Source organism: Neovison vison, chromosome 13, assembly GCF_020171115.1.
Source record: "Neovison vison isolate M4711 chromosome 13, ASM_NN_V1, whole genome shotgun sequence".
In the NCBI taxonomy this organism is placed as follows: domain Eukaryota; kingdom Metazoa; phylum Chordata; class Mammalia; order Carnivora; family Mustelidae; genus Neogale; species Neogale vison.
Genome location: NC_058103.1, coordinates 15,951,744 through 15,973,577, shown reverse-complemented (window position 1 = coordinate 15,973,577; position 21,834 = coordinate 15,951,744). Strand labels below are relative to the sequence as shown.

The 21,834-nt window shown below is 49.5% G+C and overlaps 1 long non-coding RNA gene and 1 other non-coding gene across 2 annotated transcripts; both read right to left on the bottom strand.

Annotated features, from left to right (window-relative positions):
* Positions 1 to 11,364: 11,364 nt before the first annotated feature.
* Positions 11,365 to 11,492, bottom strand: LOC122894741. The gene has a single exon (XR_006381813.1). It is a non-coding gene; the product is annotated as a small nucleolar RNA SNORA17 (small nucleolar RNA).
* A 7,692-nt stretch (positions 11,493 to 19,184) lies between these two features.
* On the bottom strand, positions 19,185 to 21,161 carry LOC122893870. The gene is made up of 2 exons (XR_006381705.1): positions 20,608 to 21,161; positions 19,185 to 19,666 (listed from the first exon to the last, which is right to left on the bottom strand). It is a non-coding gene; the product is annotated as an uncharacterized LOC122893870 (long non-coding RNA).
* Between the last annotated feature and the right edge of the window lie 673 nt (positions 21,162 to 21,834).

Genomic DNA, 21,834 nt, shown 5'->3' with positions numbered 1-21,834 from the left:
CAAATGAGACAGTGTATATAAAACACCAAACATCAGGCCTGGCATATGGTAGGCATTCGATAAATGATATTTATTAGCAGTGACAATATTTATTTATTACCTACTGTTTTCCAAGCCTTATGCTGTGTATTAAAAAATAGTATTTATAGTAAGAATCTGACTATAGTATTTATAGTAAGAATTTATAGTAAGAATCTGTTTATTAATAAATAAAAAATATTTATTTATAAATAAATAAATCGTATTTATAGTAAGAATCGTATGTGGAAAATACATGTATCTGTGTAATATATACATATACACACCTACACACACACACACATATGAATGATTGGAGTATACAGAAAATAGTCTAGAATGACATAAACCAAAATATTAATAATGATCATAGGAGGCTTTCCTTTCCTTCTGCATCTTTATATATTTCCCCAATTTTTCTATAAAAACCATGGATGGATTACTTTTGTAACCAAAATAAAGGAAATCTTGGGCAATCCATTTAAAATGCATTTCATTTTGGAAGGAGAGGAACACTTTATTTCAAAGAAGCAATAAAAGTTTAAAACCTTTTAAAAGGTGCCCTAGCTTAGTAGCCCCCAGGGAGGGAAGAAGTGGCTTTTCCTACAAGGCTGAGCAAACCCAGCTGACTTCACAGGCGCTTGCTGCGACACCTGGTTCTAGAACACGGACCTTGGGATTGGAAAGGGAGGACTTTTCCGTGGCAACCACCCATCTGGCGGCGCAAATCTCACTTTGGTTGTTCTGAGGCCAAGCCCCGCTAGGATTCAGAGAGCTCCTGCCTCTCATCACGCCTTCACGGTGACATACACATTTTTCCCGAGTGGAGACCCCGTACTGTGCAGGTACAGCAGCAGGAGGCCGGCTGCAGCTCTCCGCACCTGGGAAGGCAGATCCAGCTGCAAAGCAAGGACCCACCTGGGCCGGCTAGACAGCAGTGTCCATGGACAGAAGGGGTGGCATCTGGGGAGGGGAGGGAGAGAAGAGGAAGTGGCAGAGCCAGACTTGGGGGAGGGGCGAGTGCTTCCGCTTCCCAAGGAACTTCCCATCCAGTCCTCACCATGGACGCAGAGGGTTGTTGGGAAGTCCATCCTGCAGAAGAGGGGGTCTTGGGAAGTTAAGATCCTCGCTCAAGTCCCGGGGCTAGTGGGAGGAGAGAGGCTACCCTGTGTGTGCGCCCTTGATTTCAGACAATCCCGAAGCAGATGTTGCAGGAGGGGTGAGGACCTTGGCAAATCAGGGAGCCCAGCAAAAATGGGGCCCGCTTTTCCGTTCCGGGGGCTGCGCTATGCCTGAGTGCAGGCCACAGGGGCCGGGTCTTCTGTCTTGTGAAATGTCTCTGCTTCTGAATGTTGGAATCATCTTCAAAGTAAAATCAGAGGAAGGCAACTGCAGCTCAGCCAGAACACCCACCCCACCCCCAGGCTGAGTGAGACCAACCAACCCGAGCCCTCGGCCTCAGGAGTCGCCCGGGTCAGAATCGGACTGCCCGGCCTGTCCAGCGGTGTCTCCTGGGCACGCTGCTGGAAGTGTCATGGATTTCAGGCTCCCCTGGAGACGAGCTGACACTTCCCATTGGGCTGGGGCGGTAACCCCAGAGAAATAAGAAAAGATATACAGGTTTTCAGAGGACAGGTCCAAGAAGAACATGGCCTAGGTCCCAATTAGACAGGAGAGCCGAGTGCTGGACTGGTATGGCATTCTCTCTGACCATAGACCCTTTATTCTGGTAGGCTGAGTCTGACCCCAGACACTGCTCTGGGGAGACTGTCCATCACTTATACCGGGCTAGACCCTGGGGATAAAGTCAGGAACAGAAGAAAAAATCCTGCTCAGTAGAGTTTACAGTGGAGAGAGAAGAGGCAGAAAATAACCAAGTGCACACACCCTCAGGGCGGGAAGGCCCAGGAAGAGAAGCTAAGCCAGTGAAGGAAGACAAGGCACATGGACCAAAGGCCACACTGGTCACAGAGGCCTCTCTGACAAGGTGAGATGTGGACCGAGACCCGACTTGACAGGCGAGCCCTGGGAATTTCCAGGGAAGAGCAGTTCAGGAACAGTATGTGCAAAGGCCATGAGGCACGAGGACACAAGATGCAGGAAAAGCCACGAATCAGTGTGCCCAGAGCGGAAAGGAGGGTCGGGGGAGATGAGGGGAGTAGGGAGGAGAGGGCTCCATTATATAGCACCATGCTGGCTGTTGTCAGGGCAGGTTCTAGGGATGAGACAGTAATGAGATCTGCCCTCGGGCTTCAAGGGGCTTACAGCTCCACCCTGGGACCACTATATCCCACCCCCGTCCCCTTGTAAGTACGTGTCATCTCGAGTTCTCCTCGAGCCCACATCGGTCTCAGAGCCATCTGGCTGCAGGTGGGACATTCCAGGGATTCGATTCTGTGGTCAGTCCAGGTGTGGGCGCCCAGCAGGTGGCCCAGACCTCGTGGAGCCCCACATCAGAGTCGGGCTCATGCCCCTTGCTGAGCAGGCCTTGATCCCCTCCTCTTGAACCCAGATAGACTTCCCCAGCCCCCAGAGGCTGTGGTGGGATAGGACCAGGCAAAGCTCCTCTGAAGAGACCACGAACACCAGCCCCTTGGCTAACAATGACCTCTAATGGGACCCAGAGGCCCCAAAACCGGGGACAGCAAGGATTTTCCCCCAGCTGCAGAATGTCCTTTTCTGGGTCTCTTGAAATTCACCCTATGGTGACACAGCCGGCTCTGGGCAGTGACTAACCCGGGTTTGAGGTGAGTCTTTCCATGATGGGGCAATGAGGCTTTGGAAAAAGGCCCCTGCTGCAGGGGTTTTCCTTCTCCTGTGTGCAGATGGCTCATCCCGAAGTCACAGAAGTCTTACCTTCCTCTTCTCCATTTTCTGAAGCCCATACATACCCTGTTCCTGTGGGAAAAGGAAAAGGGCTGTTCCTATGAGCTCCAGAATCCAGCTCGTCATCAAGCTCCTCTGCTGCTCCCGAGCCCCTGCATGCCCCCTGCATCCCAGGGGCTAGAGCCGCAAAGCCTGTCACCATGGCACGTGCCCATCTCCCAGGAGCCCAGAGTCCCAAGGGTGGAGGACAGACAAACTGACCGTCGCCATGCAACAGGGCATGTGTCCTGATAGAGATCAGGCCAGGGCCCTGGTCGGGAGAGGGGTGGCTGGAGACTGGGACAGATGAGGAAAGGCTGCCCAGAGGGTCTAGAATTAGACACTGAGTTGATGAGAAGCAGGGACAGGACCGATGGAACAGACAGACAGAAGAGCCTGTGCAAAGACATGAATAAAGAAGGCACATTCAGACTCCTGCGAGTGGATGTTGGTACGGCGGACAACGTTCTCGTTTACACTTCCACACCCTGACGAACTCAGGCAGGGCGATGGGACTTTATTGGACACTGAAATGGGTGCAGAAGGGATACCCATTCACTTACAGACAGAAACGCATGGTCGGAGGGCCAGTGTCCTCTTTCTCTACTCCCGCCATCATGGAAACACATGTCCAACCTGAAGCTTCTCCCAGCCCCAATCCCTGAGTGGCTATAATGAACAGAGCCCCCTGCTGGTCTGAATGCGAGCCATGTTGTTACCGCGGCACAACCTCGCCTGTTCCTCACTGGTACTATTGCTCTGACTCCGGGGGGCTGGGGGGGGGGGTGTCACACTGGGGGTGTGTCAGGAGATGAGCCTGCGCATGGACGGACGCAGCCAGCTAGATCCCCTATTACTCTTTCTCCAGCTCTCAGACAGCAGCATAGACTGGATGTGAGTGGATTAGAATCCTAGCTTTGTCATTTACTAGTTCTGAGAGTTTGGGAAGTGTAGTTAAATCCTTTGAGCCTAAGTTTATCCATCTATAAATTGAGAATAATGAAAATAATATTACCTACTTCCAAGAGCTGCTGTGTTTCCTGAGTAAATCAGCAAAGGATCTTCCCTCTCCCCCGTTAGGACCCTTTCACAGTCTGGTCCCCGGCACAAGCGGACTTATTCAGAATGCAAATTCTGCTCCCCCACCCCAGACCAGCTGAGTCTGAATCTCTTCCTGTGAGGCCCAGAAATCTGGGCTTTCAGTAAGCGCTCCATGGAGTGGTTTTGCACATTAGAGTTTAGGAACCCCTGCCCTTAAAGTTTGGATAGAGAGTCAAAACATCTGCCTGGGGGCACCTGGGTGGCTCAGTGGGTTAAGCCTCTGTCTTCGGCTCAGGTCATGATCCCAGGGTCCTGGGATCAAGCCCCGCATTGGGCTCTCTGCTCAGCAGGGAGCCTGCTTCCTCCTCTCTCTCTGCCTGCCTCTCTGCCTACTTGTGATTTCTGTCTGTCTAATAAATAAATAAAAGTATTTTAAAAAAAAAAAAAAACAAAAAACACCTCTGCCTGGAGGAGGGATCATTGGTTGGAGGCTGGCTTGGTCTGAAGCCAAGAATCTTCAGCCTACTGCTGAGCAGGTGCTCACAGAGCCTCGGACAAAAGCCAGAGGCTTAAAAGCTCTGTATTACTTCGCGGTCCGGTAACCCTACTCGAGCCCTCTCAGTGTGTACAGCTCCAGCACTAATCAGCCCTCTGCAGCCAGCCTCGGTCGGTGCTGGGCTTTCCATGAGGAGGAATTCTCCAAGGGAGAAGCTTCAGCAATGCCCCTCTCCAGATCCCTGCCCACCCCAGCCTGGCCTGGAAAGGCCTACCTCCTAAGGATGTGGTACCAGTCCCTTTTCCTTCAGGATGAGGCTGATTCTTAAGAGAATCAGGTAAGATTGAGACCAGGAAGAGGGCTTCAAAACTAGACCCTGCACAGAGCTGCCCAAAGCCTGCTGAGGAGAGAGATGCTTGGAGCTCCCTGTAGTAGTGCCCAGACCAGGCCCAGCTTCCCTCCTTGCCAGCAGCTTGCTCCCAACACACACCGTCGTCATATGGCTCAACTTTGCTCCAAATCACGCACATCCTCAAGAACACACCTAGGGCTGCCTGCCCATGGAGTCAGGTGTTAACTTCTTGCTCTGGCTTCAGACCCTTCCAAGTCATATGGCCCCGTGTCTTTCCAGTCCTTTCTTCCATGACTTTCCCAACCCACTAAGCTCTCTCTTCCCTCCCCTGCCACTGTAACCCACCTGGGAGAGGGGTTCAGACGAACCACCTGTAGCAGATGCTGCTGGCGCCCACTCAGTCCTCCCTTCCCAGGCTGGCACATCCTTTCCCTGACACCAGGTACAAAAGCCTGGCCCTCCTGCCTCAAGGAAGGTCAGACCTGCATACTGTCCAGGGCCCGGCCTGAGATTATACCTCAGATGAACCTCATCTTTGTCTGAGCTCTTCCCTTCTCCCATCCTGTTTTTCTCCCTTCCCTTGCAGACTTTGTCTCCAGGCAGAATCTTCTCATAAACCACTTGCACAAGAATTTATGTCTTGGGCTGTGCTTCCAGGAGGCCTGGGCTACGACTCCCATGTGATTTGTGAAGTTACCTGGAGGCAATGGTACCTTCTGGCTCTACCTGCTGGCAGCCTCTACCAGAGGCCACAGAACAGAAGGGCTCACGGGCCAAACGAAGATGCTTGAATCACGGCCTTTATTTCATCCAGTTAGAACATTCACTGGAAAGAAGCGAGGCAAAGAGACAGGATGGGTGAACACACGCGGGATCACGGCCAGCAGGTAGAAGGATCCTTTTTTCTGAATCCCGGGTCACATCACATTCTCCGTCTTGTTCTCTCCCCGCTGGTGTGGCTGCAGAGGTCAGCGATGAGGGCAAGCCGAGGGGAACGGCTGGAGGGAGCGCTTGAAGGAAATGTACAAACCACCTCTACTGGGAAGACTGGGGCCCAGTATACATGTTCACACTGCAGCCCCCCAAGAATCTGCTGAGCAGCTTGGGTTTTATCTGTGTTTCTTGGGGCGTCACCTCTGAGTGGCCAACTTAGAAGTGATGTCGCTTCTGTCTAGAGAAGACATGATCCACGCCTTATAAATATTTAAGGTTTACTTGGTCTTCTCACTCTTTGTCTATAAGTAACGTTCTCATCTGATCTATATTCAACCCATATATATTCTATTTATTCTGTCTTAAAAATCTCATAAGCTACTTGCTTCTATACTTACTGTTTCTCATTTTCCAGAGCAAAATTGAATATTCATAAATAACACGACAAACCAGACAGCTCCCTTTTCCTGAGTTGCCATCTCCTACCCCCTGGTCCCCAGAGCTTTGTGTCACCCGAATATAAAACCACATCCTTCAGCAACAGGACTAGATCTCAACTCAGGTTTTGGGCACTGGTCTGCCTGGTTCTGAATCCGTTGTGCCGGGTAATGTGTTGTTTGGCAACATGGCTTATCTCCTCTCTCTCCCTCTCTCTCTTTCACCACACACACACATACACACACACACACACACACACACACCGTGCTTGCCTGTGGTGGGCCCTTGAATGATGCTGCGGGGTTCAGCTGAATCCCTTAGCAATCAGTTTGCTTTCCATGTCACCATCAGTTTGGCTGAAAAAGCCGGAGGACAGAAACAAGCTCCCCCCTCCAGCAAAGCTATGAGCAGGGTGAGCGCACAATCCTGGTTTTCATTTGGCAGAGTCAGCCTGTGAATACCAGTGTCCCGATTGCTCTCCAGATTCAAGAAAGCAAACTCCCAGCCCCATGCGACTATAAAACCAGGAGCCTCCGTCCCTTTCCAACCGGTCCACCCATCACAGCCCTAAAAGCTGAGCATTTATATGTGAAAAGTGCTTGCCAGATTCCCAGAATAGCCATGGCAGGAAATTGAACAAGGTAAAAGTGTAACCTTGTACTACACCCTGAATATTGGAGGGGAGAGAGTGGTACAGTCCATTAAGAAATAAAAAATCTTACTGTTGATCAGTCAAGCTCATACACAGAGCTCTGCTTAAGGTTCAAGTCACCCCTTCCAATCCAGAACTGAGGACGAGAATTTGAGAAGGGCTCCCCCACTCCGCTGAACAACACTTCAGCCCCACAAAAAGTTTGGGTTCTTCATTCTAGCCATTCTGTGCTGCCCTGCAGGGTCGCCCTTTCCAAGTTAGTCCCTTTCCACACTTTCTCTTCTTTTCTCTATGACTTAGGATGGTTTGGGGTGAGGATGAGGGTGAGGGTAACTGCTGACATTTATTGAGTCATAGGTTGGGTTCCTGAGAAGAAACTCAGAGACCAGCAGCGACACATGTGCTGTTTGGATCAACATCAGCAGGAAGGGAGGGGAAAGAAGCAGAATTGGGTAGAGGGAGAAGCTGAGCTGAGACGGAAGCCCAACAAAGACCTCCACCAACCCTAGGGAGAGTTCCAGAACCAGTGTGACCTTTCAGAAAGGTCCTGATTTGAGTTGATCAGTTATGGGATATAGACGATCCCCAGAAAGAGGCCCTACCCTTGGGGCAACATGGTCATCTTCCACTGGGGCAGTACTTATAAAGCATTCCCCGTGGCTGGGGGAAATAAGTCCTCCATTTTCAAAGTGTGGCCTGGGTGGCCCATCAGAGGTCCTGCACCCAGCACATACCTCATGCCCAGTCTTGTCCCACACCCTTCACATTCTCTCCTTTAATCCTCACAACAATCCTATGAGGTAGGCACTAGAATGATATCCTTTTTGTGTGCGGAAACTGATGCACAGAGAGGTTTAATAACTTGCCTAGCGTCACACAGCCACAGAGTGGTGAAATCAGGATTTAAACCCAGGCAGACTGACTCTGATGATCATCTGCCCACCACTCCTCCCATGCTAAGAAAAGAAAAGCCAACAAAAACTGGACAAGAATTTTTTTTTTGCCCCAAACATGTAGAACAATGTCTAGCATATAATAGGCACTCAAAATATTTTGAATGAATGAATTGGTTCACAAAGGGAAAAATCCAATGCTGTGTGTTTCAAGAGCAACTGGGAGTCTGGCTTCACTTCTCTGCTCTCTGTTCCCTTCCATGTGTTGGCTTCATCCTCAGGATGGCTTCATAAAGGTCACGAGATGGACCCAGGACTACCCGTACCTGTGTCTACACCAGGAGGGGAGAGAACTTCACTTCCATATCCATCAGAAGACTCAAGGGTCACACTTCATACTTCCCATTCTGAACTGATCACAGAGGTAAAAGGATTGAGATGATGCCGACTGTTAGGCCAGTCAGGAACACCCTTGACATCCCACCCAAATCCAGAAGGCAAATATAAGTGCTGGCAGGAGGTGGGGAGAAGAGGAATGGCTTTGAGTAGATAATCCATGAACAACCACTCACCCTTCATCTCACGGACCCCCAAGCCCTCAAACTCTTTGCTCTCCTCCCCAGGATCTAGCTTCACCTTTTCCTTATCCTGTGCCTAAATGTCCCTTTTTTACCACCATTCTGCAGCTGAGGGTTTGGGGACATGGGCTACCCTCAGATCCTGTGGGAGAAGGGGAACAAGAAGAAAGCAGTCCACTGAGAGTGGGGTCTAGACTTGGGATGTTTAAGACAATTCTTTACACAATTAGATTAACCACTTTGTAGACCCTGTGGCCACACTATGTAAAATATGCCACTCTCTCTCCTCTTTCCATACCTTATTTTCTTCATAGCCCTTATCTCTGTCTAGACTTCTATTGTTTGTATTTATTCAGTTGTGTGATGTCTTTTTTCTCCACTAGAATAAATGCTCCACAAAAGAAATTACTTTATCTCATTCATCCCTGAGTTTGTGTGTGCTCAGTAGACTTTGGATGGATGGATGGATGGATGGATGGATGGACCACTGTCTTTATGTTGCTATAGTAACGGGTTCAGTCTCCTCCTCCACCTTGAATGGCATTACCAAAGACCTCTTTCTGTTATCCTCAACTTTGAAGTGACAGTCACCAGGAAGGCAGTTAAAGAAAGACAAGAGACAGAAATCCATCCTATCTCAAATAAATCACAGTCTGTCCTCGTATGCCAAAGAACGTCTGATCCATAGACACTAGTCATCTCTAGCTAGTCCACAGTTTTAGAGGAAACAAATCAATGAAACCATTTTGCCTGTACAGATTTCACAGGTGTGAAACATAAGATTTTGATAACAATCCTTTCAAATCTAAATAATCATTAAATTGATAGAAATTGGCTCAGAGCAAGCACCAATCAAGTGTTAGCTGTTGGGATGTCTGATCTTCAGTGTTGAAGAAATCAGTCATCAGGCAAGTCTCCTTCACTTCCACAACCCATTCATATACATGTAATATACATATAACATACATAACACATCCATAATGCATACAACATACAACAGAGAGAATAAAACATACAAGACACACAAGACACAACACACACACACACATACATAACACAGTCAAACACTTTCATACTCTGTACTTGGTTGTTTCATCCAACTTTAGAGCCAGACCCCTGCTAAGACACATTCATGGTACTCGTCGCTCTTTGCCACTATATGTCGATGGGATGTCATACAATGTCATGATAAAGCAATTTACCAACTGTTCATTCAAATTGCTCCTAGAGCAAAAGAGTCATTGCCAATTGTGTTTCCGAAGCTTCTCAGCAATAGTGTCTTCTCCAGTGTAGTGTGGTGTCCTGCTGCACAGCTCTGGAGTCAGACATGAGTTCAAATCCTGACATTACTACTTACCAACTGTGTGATTGGGGAGAGCTGTTACAGTGCTCTGGCTGTAACATTATTCTCATTTTATAGATGAGGAAACAAAGAACCAGAAAGAACAAACTGCTAACCATGACCCTCATGGGGTTATCCACAAAGATTTACTTTGTATGGTCATCATAAGAAATGAAAAGATAGAATACGCATCTAGACGAGCGCTTGACCCATGCTGATAGATGCTAACACAAAGTGTTGGGCAAGTGGTGGTCATGATAATGAATTTCTTTGAGTATTTCTTCAAGTCAGGAAAAAAAAAAAAAAGGCTGTTTTGGCTACATTGTTAACCGTTAATGAAACTGATGCTGACTTGAGTTCCACCAGTACATTTGGGTTCCAGATCCCATAAACTTTGACCCAGTGCATGTTGTAACTGTACATTTCCCTTCGTGAAATCTGAGAGGTGATGTTTTGACACTGTTTCATTTCGTTTCATTTCCTCCTGATGGGTGGGCTTAACTTGTTTCTCAATTTAGGCAAAGCAAAAGGGAGAAGTATTTTAAATCGCTGTGATAGCCCATGTCGGTCCTACCTTCTGGTCCCGGAGAAGGAGCCCCAAGTTCTTGTCTCTTCTTCTACAGTATTTGGGCTTTCTCCAGTTTCTGCAGTTGCTAAATATCATCCTTTGCTTAGTTTCATACCCCACCCCTTTCAACTTGCCCCCAATATTCGGGTGCCTTAACAAGGAGTTTCGAAATAATATCTTAACCATATTTCACGTTCTTTTTTTTTTTTAAGATTTTATTTATTTATATGACAGAGAGATCACAAAGAGGCAGAGAGGCAGGCAGAGGGAGAGGGGGAAGCAGGCTCCCCGCTGAGCAGAGAGCCTGACGTGGGACTCAATCCCCGGACCCTGAGACCATGACCTGAGCCAAAGGCAGAAGCTTAACCCACTGAGCCACCCAGGCGCCCCCATACTTCATGTTCTTGTGGTGCCTTTCTGTTCACTTGCTGCTTGCATATCCATTCCCCATTACTGGCCGAAGGAACACATCAGTTCTCCCTGTGATGTCACAGCTCACGCTCACAGAGGTGAACCAGCAAGACCTGGGCATCAGCCATCAAACAAATGCCACCGTCTCCTACTACAAGAAGGCAGCCTTTAACTGAGACATGTTAAATTGTGGTAAAATCTGGGATGCCTGCAACTAAGCGTTTGCCTTCGGCTCAGGTCCTGGGATCCAGCCCCGCATTGGGCTCCCTGCTTGACGGGGATCTGCTTCTCCTTCTCCCTCTGCTTCTCCCCGTACTTATGCTCGCTCCTGCTTTCTCTCTGTCAAGTAAATAAATAAAAATCTTTAAAAATAATAAAAATAAATTGTGGTGAAATCTATGTAACACAGATTTTACCATTTTAATCACTGTCAAGTGTACAGCTGAGTGGGGTTAAGCACATTCACTTCCTCTTACCACCATCCCTCTCCAGAAACCTTTCGTCTTCCCAAACTGAAGCTCTGGACCCATTAGACACTAACTCCCTCCTTCCCTTCCCCAGCCCCTGGGAACCATCTTTCCACTTTCTGTCCCGACAAATGTGACTGTGCTGGGGACCTCACACAGGAGGACTCACACTGTGTTTATCCATTGGCGAGGCAGGCTCTTTGGCAGCGGGATTTCTGGAGGCTGCACCACAATTCTTTCCTCCACTGCATTTATTTTGCTAATATGGCACATTAGCCAGAAAGAATGCCTATTTGGGGGTGGGGGGTCAAGTGCCAGACTATTAATTATCCAGATGTTCACAGGCCAGAACACTGAGCCTAGAGGAGCCTCTCTTTCTGCCACCTAATGACACAAGTGGCACACAGCAGCCGCATAGGAGATGCCTCTGAGGGCAGGAAGGTGTCTGTTCTGTATCCTGAAGTAACCTGCCCTCGTGGACACCAGCACTTCGCAGGCCCTGCCCTGCAAAGCAGATGTTTTCTAACGTTTTGTTTTACACGGAGCGCTGTTTGTTCCTCTTCTCCTCCAAGTAATTACTTGACTTGTGGACATCAGCAAAGAAGAAAAGAGAGAAGGGGAGGGGAGGGGAGGGGAGGGGAGGGGAGGGGAGGGGAAAGAAGAAAGGAGAAGACGGAAGGGAAAGGAAGGAAGGGAAGACAAGGAAAGGGAAGGGAAGGAAAAGGGAAAAAAGCTTCTAGAGAGGGACGGAAGGCATTTTACGGTCCACCCCTGACAGTCCCAAAGACTCCCTCTCATCCACTGGCCTGTGTGCTGTTGTTGTTGTTTTGTTTTCTTTTGTTTTGTTTGTGTTTTAAAGAACTCTATGATCTACTTCAATTCATGTTTTGCCAAGAAAGCTAACACAGCTGCAAATCCTTTCTGCCGGGAATGCCTTCCAGTCTTTCCAGAGGCCTCTCTGCTGGTTCGGTAGCCACTTCCCTCCCTCCCAGGCTGGCCAGCCTCTCGCAGCCCACTGCAGCCACCCCACACCCGCCCCCCACCCCGGGCGCCCATGGGGCTCTTTTGAGAAGACACTACTCCCTGGGAGCGCCTCCTCCGTGGTTTCTATTACTTGCAGAAGCACAGGCCCCCTCGGGCACCCCAGCCCCCCTCCTTCGGCTTCCCCCTCAGAAAACTGGCTCCGCGGCCCGCTGGTAAACGGGCTGGCTGTCACCATGACAACGGCCTGGCCCAGAGCCTGGATGACGCCAGGCCTGACTCCCCGCCCAGCCTCACCCAAATCTGTTTGTTCAAGTTCCAGCTGCTTTTGCAGGGCTTGGTTTTGCTTGTCCGTTTGAGGCCGCGCCGCCGCTGATTGGCTGCTGGGGGCTGGGTTTAGACTCCCCGGGATACCGACGGGGATGGCAGCTCCCTGCCCAGGCAGGAATTTCCTGGCGCCCTGGGGTATTTCCCCATCGCAGTACTGAGAGCTAGAAGAGCCGGTGGGAAGCCAAGGCACCAGATAATCCATGAGTGCTCTGATCCCTCTGACACTCTTACTAACACGCCTTGGGTCTGTGACGCCACCCTCGTGACTGAAGGCCCGCTTGTTTGATAAAACAGAAGCAACGATACACCACGTTGACAGAACAGCCCAGCTGGGCATTAACATCAAAAGTAAATAATACCAGGGGCGCCTGGGGGGCTCAGTCCCTTAAGCCGCTGCCTTCTGCTCAGGTCATGATCCCATGGTCCGGGTACCCAGCCGCAGGGGCTCCCTGCAGGGCAGGGAGTCAGCTTCTCCTTCTCCCTCTGCCTGCTGCTCCCCCCTGCTTGCTGTCTGTCCTGCTCGCTCTCTCTCTCTCCCTCTCTCTCAAATAAATAAGTAAAATCTTTTAAAATAATGAATTAATTAATTTTTAAAACCAGGAAGAAGAAGGAACATGTGGATTTTGGAGGAACAGTTTAGGGGAATGTGGCAATAGACGTCCAAGCGAATTTTCACCTCAACATTTGGAATGGTTTTGCTTCTATTATTTGGATAACTGTAGAAGCAGGAATCTGGAACATCGTTTGTGACCAATCTGAAAACAGACTGCCTTGCCTTTTGTCATTTCATCAGGTTTTTCTCTCCCAAAGAGCTCATTTTGGTAATTGGCTTGGCCTCCGGAGCTCTTGAGTTTACCTGATTCTCTGATTCGTGATCTACAAGGGTCTTGTATGTTACCCTTTGAAGCTGAGTCAGGAGCCTTAGCCTCTCTTCTATAAAATGGGATAAATTATGCCAACCAGCCTGGGTGTAGAGTACTTAGCTTAGTCCTGGCATTTAGCGAGCTACTACGATCATCAACTCCTACCAATGCCTGTGTTCTGAGGATCCTGAGACTCTTTATGAAAATTACATCATTGATTGAACAAATATTTAACAAATATTTACTAAGCCTCAATTGGCCAGGCACTGTGTTGGCCACTAGCGATGAAGTGATAGAAACAGACACAGTTCCAGCCCCTTGGTAGCTTCTGGACCAGGGAGGGTGACAGACACAAAAATAACCACACGAAATGGAAAACTGCACCTGTGTCCTTTGAGTAAAGCTGTTTTTGACCCTCCAGACCAGCTCATCTTCCAGATGAAAACACAGAGGACATCAGTCTTTGCCATACTGAGCAGAAGAATCTCCTGGCCAATGCCTGTCTTAATTCCTAACTAACAAAAATCATGAGATATAATAAACTGGTTGCTGTTTTAAGCTCTGCTCTCCCAAAAAATAATTATATCTGTATTAGGTGACTAAAACATTAAGAGAACATGAAATAGAGGAACTAAACTACATTTTACCCACTTTTCCTAGTTAGAATAGAAGAGTTAATGTAAGAATTTAGAATTAGGGACGCCTGGGTGGCTCAGTTGGTTGGACGACTGCCTTCGGCTAAGGTCATGATCCTGGAGTCCTAGGATCGAGTCCCGCATCAGGCTCCCAGCTCCACGGGGAGTCTGCTTCTCCCTCTGACCTTCTCCTCGCTCATGCTCTCTCTCACTGTCTCTCTCCGTCAAATAAATAAATAAAATCTTTTTAAAAAAAAAGAATTTAGAATTATTTGATCACCTAAATCTCAGAGTTTAGAGCAAAGTCCAGAGATGCAAATTCTCAATTCGAAACCCTGCAGAAAGAATCCCGCGGTTCCTTATACCAAATCTTGTTCCCGCGGAACAGCACCCTCTTCTGGCTAGGGGCCCTTACTCCAGCCAGTTGCTTGCTCCTTGCTGCTTTAAAGGGGGAATTGCTTTCTTCTCTTTTTTTTTTCTTTTCATTTTTTTCTTTTCTTCTCTTCTCTTCTCTTCTCTTTTCTTTCTCTTTCTCTCTCTCTTTTTTTTTTAAGATTTTATTTATTTGGGGCGCCTGGGTGGCTCAGTGGGTTAAAGCCTCTGCCTTTAGCTCAGGTCATGATCCCAGGGTCCTGGGATGGAGCCCCGCATCGGGCTCTCTGCTCAGCAAGGAGCCAGCTTCCCCCCCACCCCCTCTGCCTGCCTCCCTGCCTACTGTGATCTCTGTCTGTCAAATAAATAAATAAAATATTTTTAAAAAATAAAATAAAATCTTTTTTGAAAATCTTTTTTAAAAAAGATTTTATTTATTTGACAGACAGAAATCACAGTGGGTTGAGAGACAGAACCCAAAAAATTAACTTTTGCATCGAAAAATTACAATACGTTCTATGTGTTACCATATTTGTCTTCATACCAGTACAATCATAAAATACAATTTTCAATTAATTTTTATAAAGGAGCAAGCCCCACAGGCCAAGCGCCTAGGCTCCTAAAAGTCATTATGCAGCCCTGATGAAGAAAGTCCTCTGCTGCTTTTTTCTTTTAAAAAAAAAGGGGGGGGGGAGGAAACAGTGGTAAAAAAAAGGAAAGCGCTCCCTAGCTGAATGTCGGGATCCCCCTCAGCCCTAACATCCTTCAGGTTCAGGGCATTTTTGGCCTCAACATGCAGGATCCTTTACAGAGTGGTTTCTTTTTTTCCTTTCTATGATTTATTTATTTATTTGAGAGAGAGAGAGAGAGAGCATGAGTGGGAGGGGCAGAGGGAGAGAGAGTCTCTGCTGTCTCCCCATGGAGCTTGGAGCCCCACTTGGGGCTTGATCTCAAGACTAAGATCAGGGGGCGCCTGGGTGGCTCAGTGGGTTAAGCCGCTGCCTTCGGCTCGGGTCATGATCTCAGGGTCCTGAGATTGAGTCCCGCGTCCGGCTCTCTGTTCAGCAAGGAGCCTGCTTCCCTCTCTCTCTCTCTGCCTGCTTCTCCATCTACTTGTGATTTCTCTCTGTCAAATAAATAAATAAAGTCTTAAAAAAAAAAAAAAAAAAAAAAAAGACTAAGATCAGGACCTGAGCGGAAATCAAGAGTCTGCTCACACCACCCAGGTGCCTCCAGAGTGCATTCTTAGGAGTACATTTCCTACTGCTTTCTGAATCTGTGTGCCATCTGCTTTTAGCAGATCTTGTCCCGCCAAAATTTTGTGCAACTTACAAAATCCCTGTGGGGCTCTCCTTTTCTACTTGGTCAAGGACTGCAATGCCCGCCAGTGGCCGACAGAGGGCGAAGCGACTCAACCTTAAGCGTGAGCATCGCAAGGGCGCCTGGAATAGAAAGCCTCGCTCTTCAACCGCAGGGGCCTGACCTGGGAGCTTACCAGAGATGCAGAATCTCGGACCCAACCCTAGGGAGTATCCTAGACCCCCGTGATCACAATTCACATGGTAAGAAGATCCCCAGATGACTGATATACAACATCAGGTTTAAGAAGCACTAATTTCAAGTTTCTAGTCTGAGAAAGGGAAGCCCACTTGCTCAAGGGAAACGAGGGGGGGAAGAGGAACTGGTTTAAGGCATCCCTCCCAGCCCCCGATCTCCTGTTCCTTCAGCCAGTCAGCCAGCGTCAATCACGATGAGACCGAAACCACAGGAGGGATATAAAAGCGTTTTACAGGTCATAAAGCAACTGGTTTCTTCTTCCGTTTTAATAAATACTTACTGAATACCTACTATGTCCTGGACATCAGGGACACAATCGTGAGCAAAAAACAGACCCTGTTCCTACCTTCGTAGAGCTTTCAACCTAGTGGGGACACGTTTTTGTTTTTGTTTTTGTTTTTTTTAAAGATTTTATTTATTTATTTGACAGAGAGATTACAAGTAGGCAGAGAGGCAGGCAGAGAGCTGAGCAGAGAGCCCGATGCGGGACTCGATCCCAGGACCCTGAGATCATGACCTGAGCCGAAGGCAGCGGCTTAACCCACTGAACCACCTAGGTGCCCTGGGGACATGTTTTTTAGAGCCAGTCCTGGCAACCGTCTTAACTACATTAGCTGCTATGGTTCCGGTTTATAGTTGAAAAAATTGAAGGGCCGAAAAGGTAAATAATTTTTACAATTACACAGCTCAAGACGGGGTGAGCCAATATGACCTTCCCCTTTGTGACGGGCCTGCACAGTCTACCGTGTGAGGCTCAACGGTATTTCAAAAGCCTTGAGAAGGAGCACCCCCTCGGCCCACCCCCAAAAGAAATAATCTTGGATGCGCAAAAAGATGAGTTGCGAAGATATTTGCAGCCTTGTCTATAACAGCAAAAAATGTAGAAACCGCCCAGAGGTTCTGTTTCAACAATGCAGAATTGGTTAAATTGTTGGGATGTTTATAACCAGAATTCTATGTAACTGGCGATTAAATCCGATCACGCAGAAAAATATGTTCATGATCTCTGGTGTAGAAAAAGCAGATTACACCACGTTATTACAGCATGGTCCTATTTTCATAAAAACCACAGCATAAAAACTAAAGACTGAAAACTAAAGTGAACAGGAAAGGTAGAATCAAAAGTGATGACAGTCATTATCTCTGTGATGAGACTACAGGTGATTTTTTTTTTCTTTATTTTGATTGAATTGTCAAAAGGTTTCACACCAGGAGCATCTCTTTCTTTTGGAAAGAGAGGAACAGCAACAACAACAAAAAATCAGAGGGTGGTTTGAAACTTCCCATTTATTATCTATTAAAAAAAAAAACCAAATTGCTCTGCTGGGAACATTTAAAAAAACATCTCTTCTTCTTACAAAAGCAATAGGTACTTGCCAAAAACAAGTAAAACAAGTACAAGAATGCACAAACAAGCAAAAAGAAGAAAAACACATCCCCTCTTCCCCCACAGACAACTAATACTGGCAACTTCGTGACTCTTGATAGGTCCTGTTTGTTTGGGTTTTTTACAGATAATTTTTTCCTTTGAGTGCTACTCTAGATGCTAGCCCAACCTAGCACGAGAAATAGGAGTGTGGCATGGGGCTTACAGATTCCTATGTCATCCCCAAACAGCCCCTAATGTGCATCTGTCCAGGTCTCAGACTGTGTCTGGGATCCCAGAACAGTGACTCTCTTAGAACAGACCCCACCATCGGGGAGCACACAGCCCCTTGTGGGTCACAGGGCACAAGCGCCAACCAGCATGAGGACCATAAGAGTGATTCCCAGCGTGCTTGGGATTGCAACACCCCATCATGGTTGGGATTTTGCAACCTTCCCCCCCACCCCAACTTCGAAAAGAATTCAGAGGAATACAAATAGCATTTGCATATCCCATTTAGTGCTTTTCCACACCTGCAGCTGAAGGGAAGTAAGGTTAATTTGGCTTCAGGACTACCATCACCCTCCTTCCCACGGCCCTTGGAGAACTGCGGGCAATCAGTCCGGGTGTCCTGGGACAGGTTTGGGAATGGCAGCGTCAAGGAGCTGTGCGGGCAGGTTCTGCCGCGAGGGAGGGCCGCACCGGTCCTGGAAGTCCGGGTCACCGGGCAGGATGTCTCTGGGCCATTCCCACACACGCACGCTCGACGACGACAGGTTTCCGAGGCCCACCCTGCCCACGCCCTGTCTTACTACCGTCCTCCTGGGAAGGAGAGCAGAAGGGCCTATAGCTGGCACCTAGCCCCACCGGGTCCACACCCTCAGCACAAGCCTCGGGCAGAAAATGTTCCTAGAGCTGATGTGCAAGTCAAACCGTTCTGGGTTTCTTCAGCGCCTGTGATATCCAGTCATGGCCCAAACCCAGGGCCTCCCCCGCCTGCCGCAAACCTCAGGCTCTGGGGCTGAGCTGGCCTCCTTCCCGTTCTATATGTTCTCTTTCTCAAAACGTCATAGATTTTAGAGACCCTCTTCTCCTCCACGTATGGCTCCTCTGGTCCGCAATAACCACCACTTCTGTTTATAAAGCTCCTCTATGCCACGTACTGTCCAAGCGTGCAGCACACACATCAGTCTTTTGAGGTGGACACAATCATCCTCATTTCACAGAAGAGAACACCGAGGCTCCAAGAAGTAAAGCAATTTTCCCAAAGTCACACAACTGCTAACAGAGACAAGCGGCAACTCAGGCCTGCCCGACCCCAAAGTTCATGTGCTGTCCTGGAAGGCTGGTGCGAAGGGAACCAACTTAAGAGATCGTATCCCATCCCATTTTCAAGACACCTGAGCTGGAAAATTCATTTACAAACCGTCATATAGTACTTTTGTGCCTGGCACTTGGCAAATAGCAACTCAATTTATCCTCCTCCTATTGCTAGGAGATGGGTACTTATTTATACAGATGAGAAACTGACACCCAGAGAGGGAGTAAGCTTGCCTAAAGCCACACAGCATGTGGCCCGGGCTGATGGATGCTTGGGCTGCCTCTCTGAGCCCAGGAGCAGAGGCCTCTCCCTCCAAATTCTTTGTCCTTCGGCCTTTCCACATGGCCACCCTCCTCCCTCCGAGTCTCTCCCTGAGAGTCTGCTTCGAACTTCCTCATCCCTCTCTGGGTCTTGGTGGTGTTCTCTTGTGAAACTAGCTTTGTGGAACTACTCATTGTGCAAGGCGGTATTTGGTTAGGTCACTATCTAGAGTCCCCCAAAGATCTGACAGTTCTGGAAGGTCTGTCGAAGCAAAGGCTTAGAGTTTGTGTTTGCAGAGATTAGTTAATTAATGTACCAATTAATCAGCAAGAGCTTACTGAGAGCAGTTTCTGTCCCCAGCCCTGTGCTGTGCAACATGGAGTCTACAAACACGAAGACACAAAACCTGCTTCCCACCCTCAAGGAAACAACACTGAAGACATATGTAAGTGTGCACTCTGCATGCTGGGTCTGTGCACCAATGTATTTAGAAGACATATAGGCGAGGAGAGTCAGAAAAGTTGTTATGAAGGAGGTGGAACTTGAAACGGGTTGGAAAAGGGGTAGGGTTTGGATAGCATGAAGGAACGGCAGAGTCCAGGCAAGAGAAACAATACAAATCTTTTCTGCATCCAAACTGACCAGATCCTCAGAATTAAGCCAGAAAGGGATTATTTTTCCTGTGCCAAATTTTGCTCTATCAGAGGGAACAAAGAGGGCTTCCTTCCTCTCCTGCAGCACCACGGTGGGGCTTCTGAGTTGGAGAAGGGCGCTGTGCCTCCCATGTCCACCAGGGGGCAGAGCTGCCGCTTCTACCGCTCTAGCTCCGAGTACAATCAGAGGGGAAGGATCCCAGACTCCTCTAACCAGCCGCTGGGGATCTCTGAGGCCGGGTCTTCTCAATCTGAGCTGCCTTCGTACTCGGTCTAGAAGTTAGGGAAGAAATAGAATGTGAGATGTAAGAGGAAGTGGTTGGGACGGAAAGGGAAGAGAGACAGAGACATTCCCTACAGAATCTAACCGCTATGTGCCACTGAAAAGACCTTCCAGTGCGCAAAAAGGGGTTCCCACGGGTTCGGACTCCGTGCCTTCTGCTCTTGTCTTGGCTGCGAAAAGCTTCATGCAGGGCTTGGGTAACTGTGAAGAACGACCAGCTGCTGGTCCAAGACTGGTTTCAGGACAGCCAACTCGGGTTCTCTGGACGAGAAAAGCTGTTCCAACCCCCTGTAAGGAGGCGTATTTGTGGCTTTGGCAGTTCACACCTCCTGGCCATCACTGCAGGTCCTGGGGTCAGGCTGTGAGCCGTGCGGAGGAGCAGGTGTCCCACTGGCGTCCTTTAGGAGGCCCAAAGCCAGTGTTTGGCTCTACTGCACACCCCACCACCGGAGCCAAGCAGCAGGGTCCCCAAGCCACAAGAGCACTGGGGTTAGAGGTGAGGCGGAAAGGACTCTGGTTTGAAGCCAGAAATCCTCGTCTTCCTCTGTCTCCAACCAGCTGTGCACGTTTGGAAGGATGAACCTACTTCTCGGAGCCTTAGTGTCCCCATTTGTGAAACGGAAAGGCTGGAGTAGGGGGAAATGTCCGCTGTGCGTTCCAGCTCTGATGCTCTGGAAAACACGCAGTCCTCTGGCCAGAGAAGCCGGGGAATCGGCGGGAGGAGGGGCGCGCGACTGAGCCCCCTGGAGAGTCAGCCCCGCGCCCGCAGTCAGTCCCCCGCAGGGGCCTCTGCGCCACTGCCCGCCTCCCCCCTCGCCCCCGCCCTCGGGGCCTGGAGGCGTACACCCACGGCTCCCGCCGAGGCTTCTGGAATCTCGTTGGGTTCCTCCCAGGAATGCTTATTGCCCTTTACATCTGCAAATCGCTTTACCTCAGCAACCCTGCTGCGCGGTTATTAATCATCGCAATATTCTTCCTTCCGCCTGCAAGAGGAATTGCGGGGATCCGGATTTAGGAAGGTGAAATCCGAAGGTAATTTGCCTGGGATCCATTCAGTCATCCGTTAACTGAGTGAATTAAGCGCCTCAGCCCAGCGAGGCTGCAAGAGCCACCCAATTCCGGCTACTGTCAGGATCGGAATTGTAGGGGTCTTCAGCGAGCTTCACGGGCATTCCATGACGCCCGGGGATAGGGGACAGTTCTAAGGTGACGGACGACCCCCCTCACACACCTGAGACTGCTGCAAACAGCGCGATCACGCCCCGCACCCCCACCAGTTCTTTCTAGCCGGCCGGCTGGGCAAAGGGAAGTGACCTTCCCAAGGTCACTTATCCCCCGAGGGGCAGCACTGATCCCAGAGCCTCAGAGCTTTCCACCGCGCCATGGGCGAGAATTTGCAGTTCGAGCCTATAAAATATAAACTAGGGTTCGGCTGGGGACGGCTGTTTCCCTGATTTCCGGCACCGAGTGACAAAATCGTGAACCGAGCTCACCCGGCCGGGACGGGTGAGACAGCCGCCAATCTTGCCTGCAGCCCCAAAGAGTCAAGGAATGTTTGGAGCCCTCGGAGCTCATCCGATCACCCACGCCCTCTCTAGGGGTCCCTAACGCCCCCGTCCCTCGCCGCACCTCGGATCTGCGGGAAGGGACGGGGGCGGGGGGCGCGTGACACACAGCTCGCGCCAGCACCCCGCGGGGGCGTGGCCGGGAGCAGGGGGCGGGACGAGGCGGGAGGCCGGCTCACAGCCTCCTCCCCACCCGCGGCTCGCGGGCGAAGCCAAATATGGGCAGAGCGGAAGCGGCGGGCAGACGTCACGGCGCCGGGTGGGGGCCGCGCTGCGGGGCCTGTGACGGGAGGCGCTGACGGCGCCTACGTGTCACCATGGAAACCAAACAGTAAATAGAGGGCTCGCGGGCTCTTGACCCTGCGACCTGGCCTGGCGCAAAGGGCCGGAAGCTGGAAAGGGCCAAGGAGAAACCCGGGCCTGGCAGATGATGGCAGAGGAGGGGACGCCGAGGGAACAGCCCCTCGGGAAGCCAGCTCTCCCAACGCCCAGGATCCAGCAGGGCCAGGTCTGGAATGGAAAGCGGCCCTCCTGTCCTTTGTGAAGGGCTCCCATCGCTCTGCAGGGCTGTAGGGGATGTTGCTTTCGCTTGT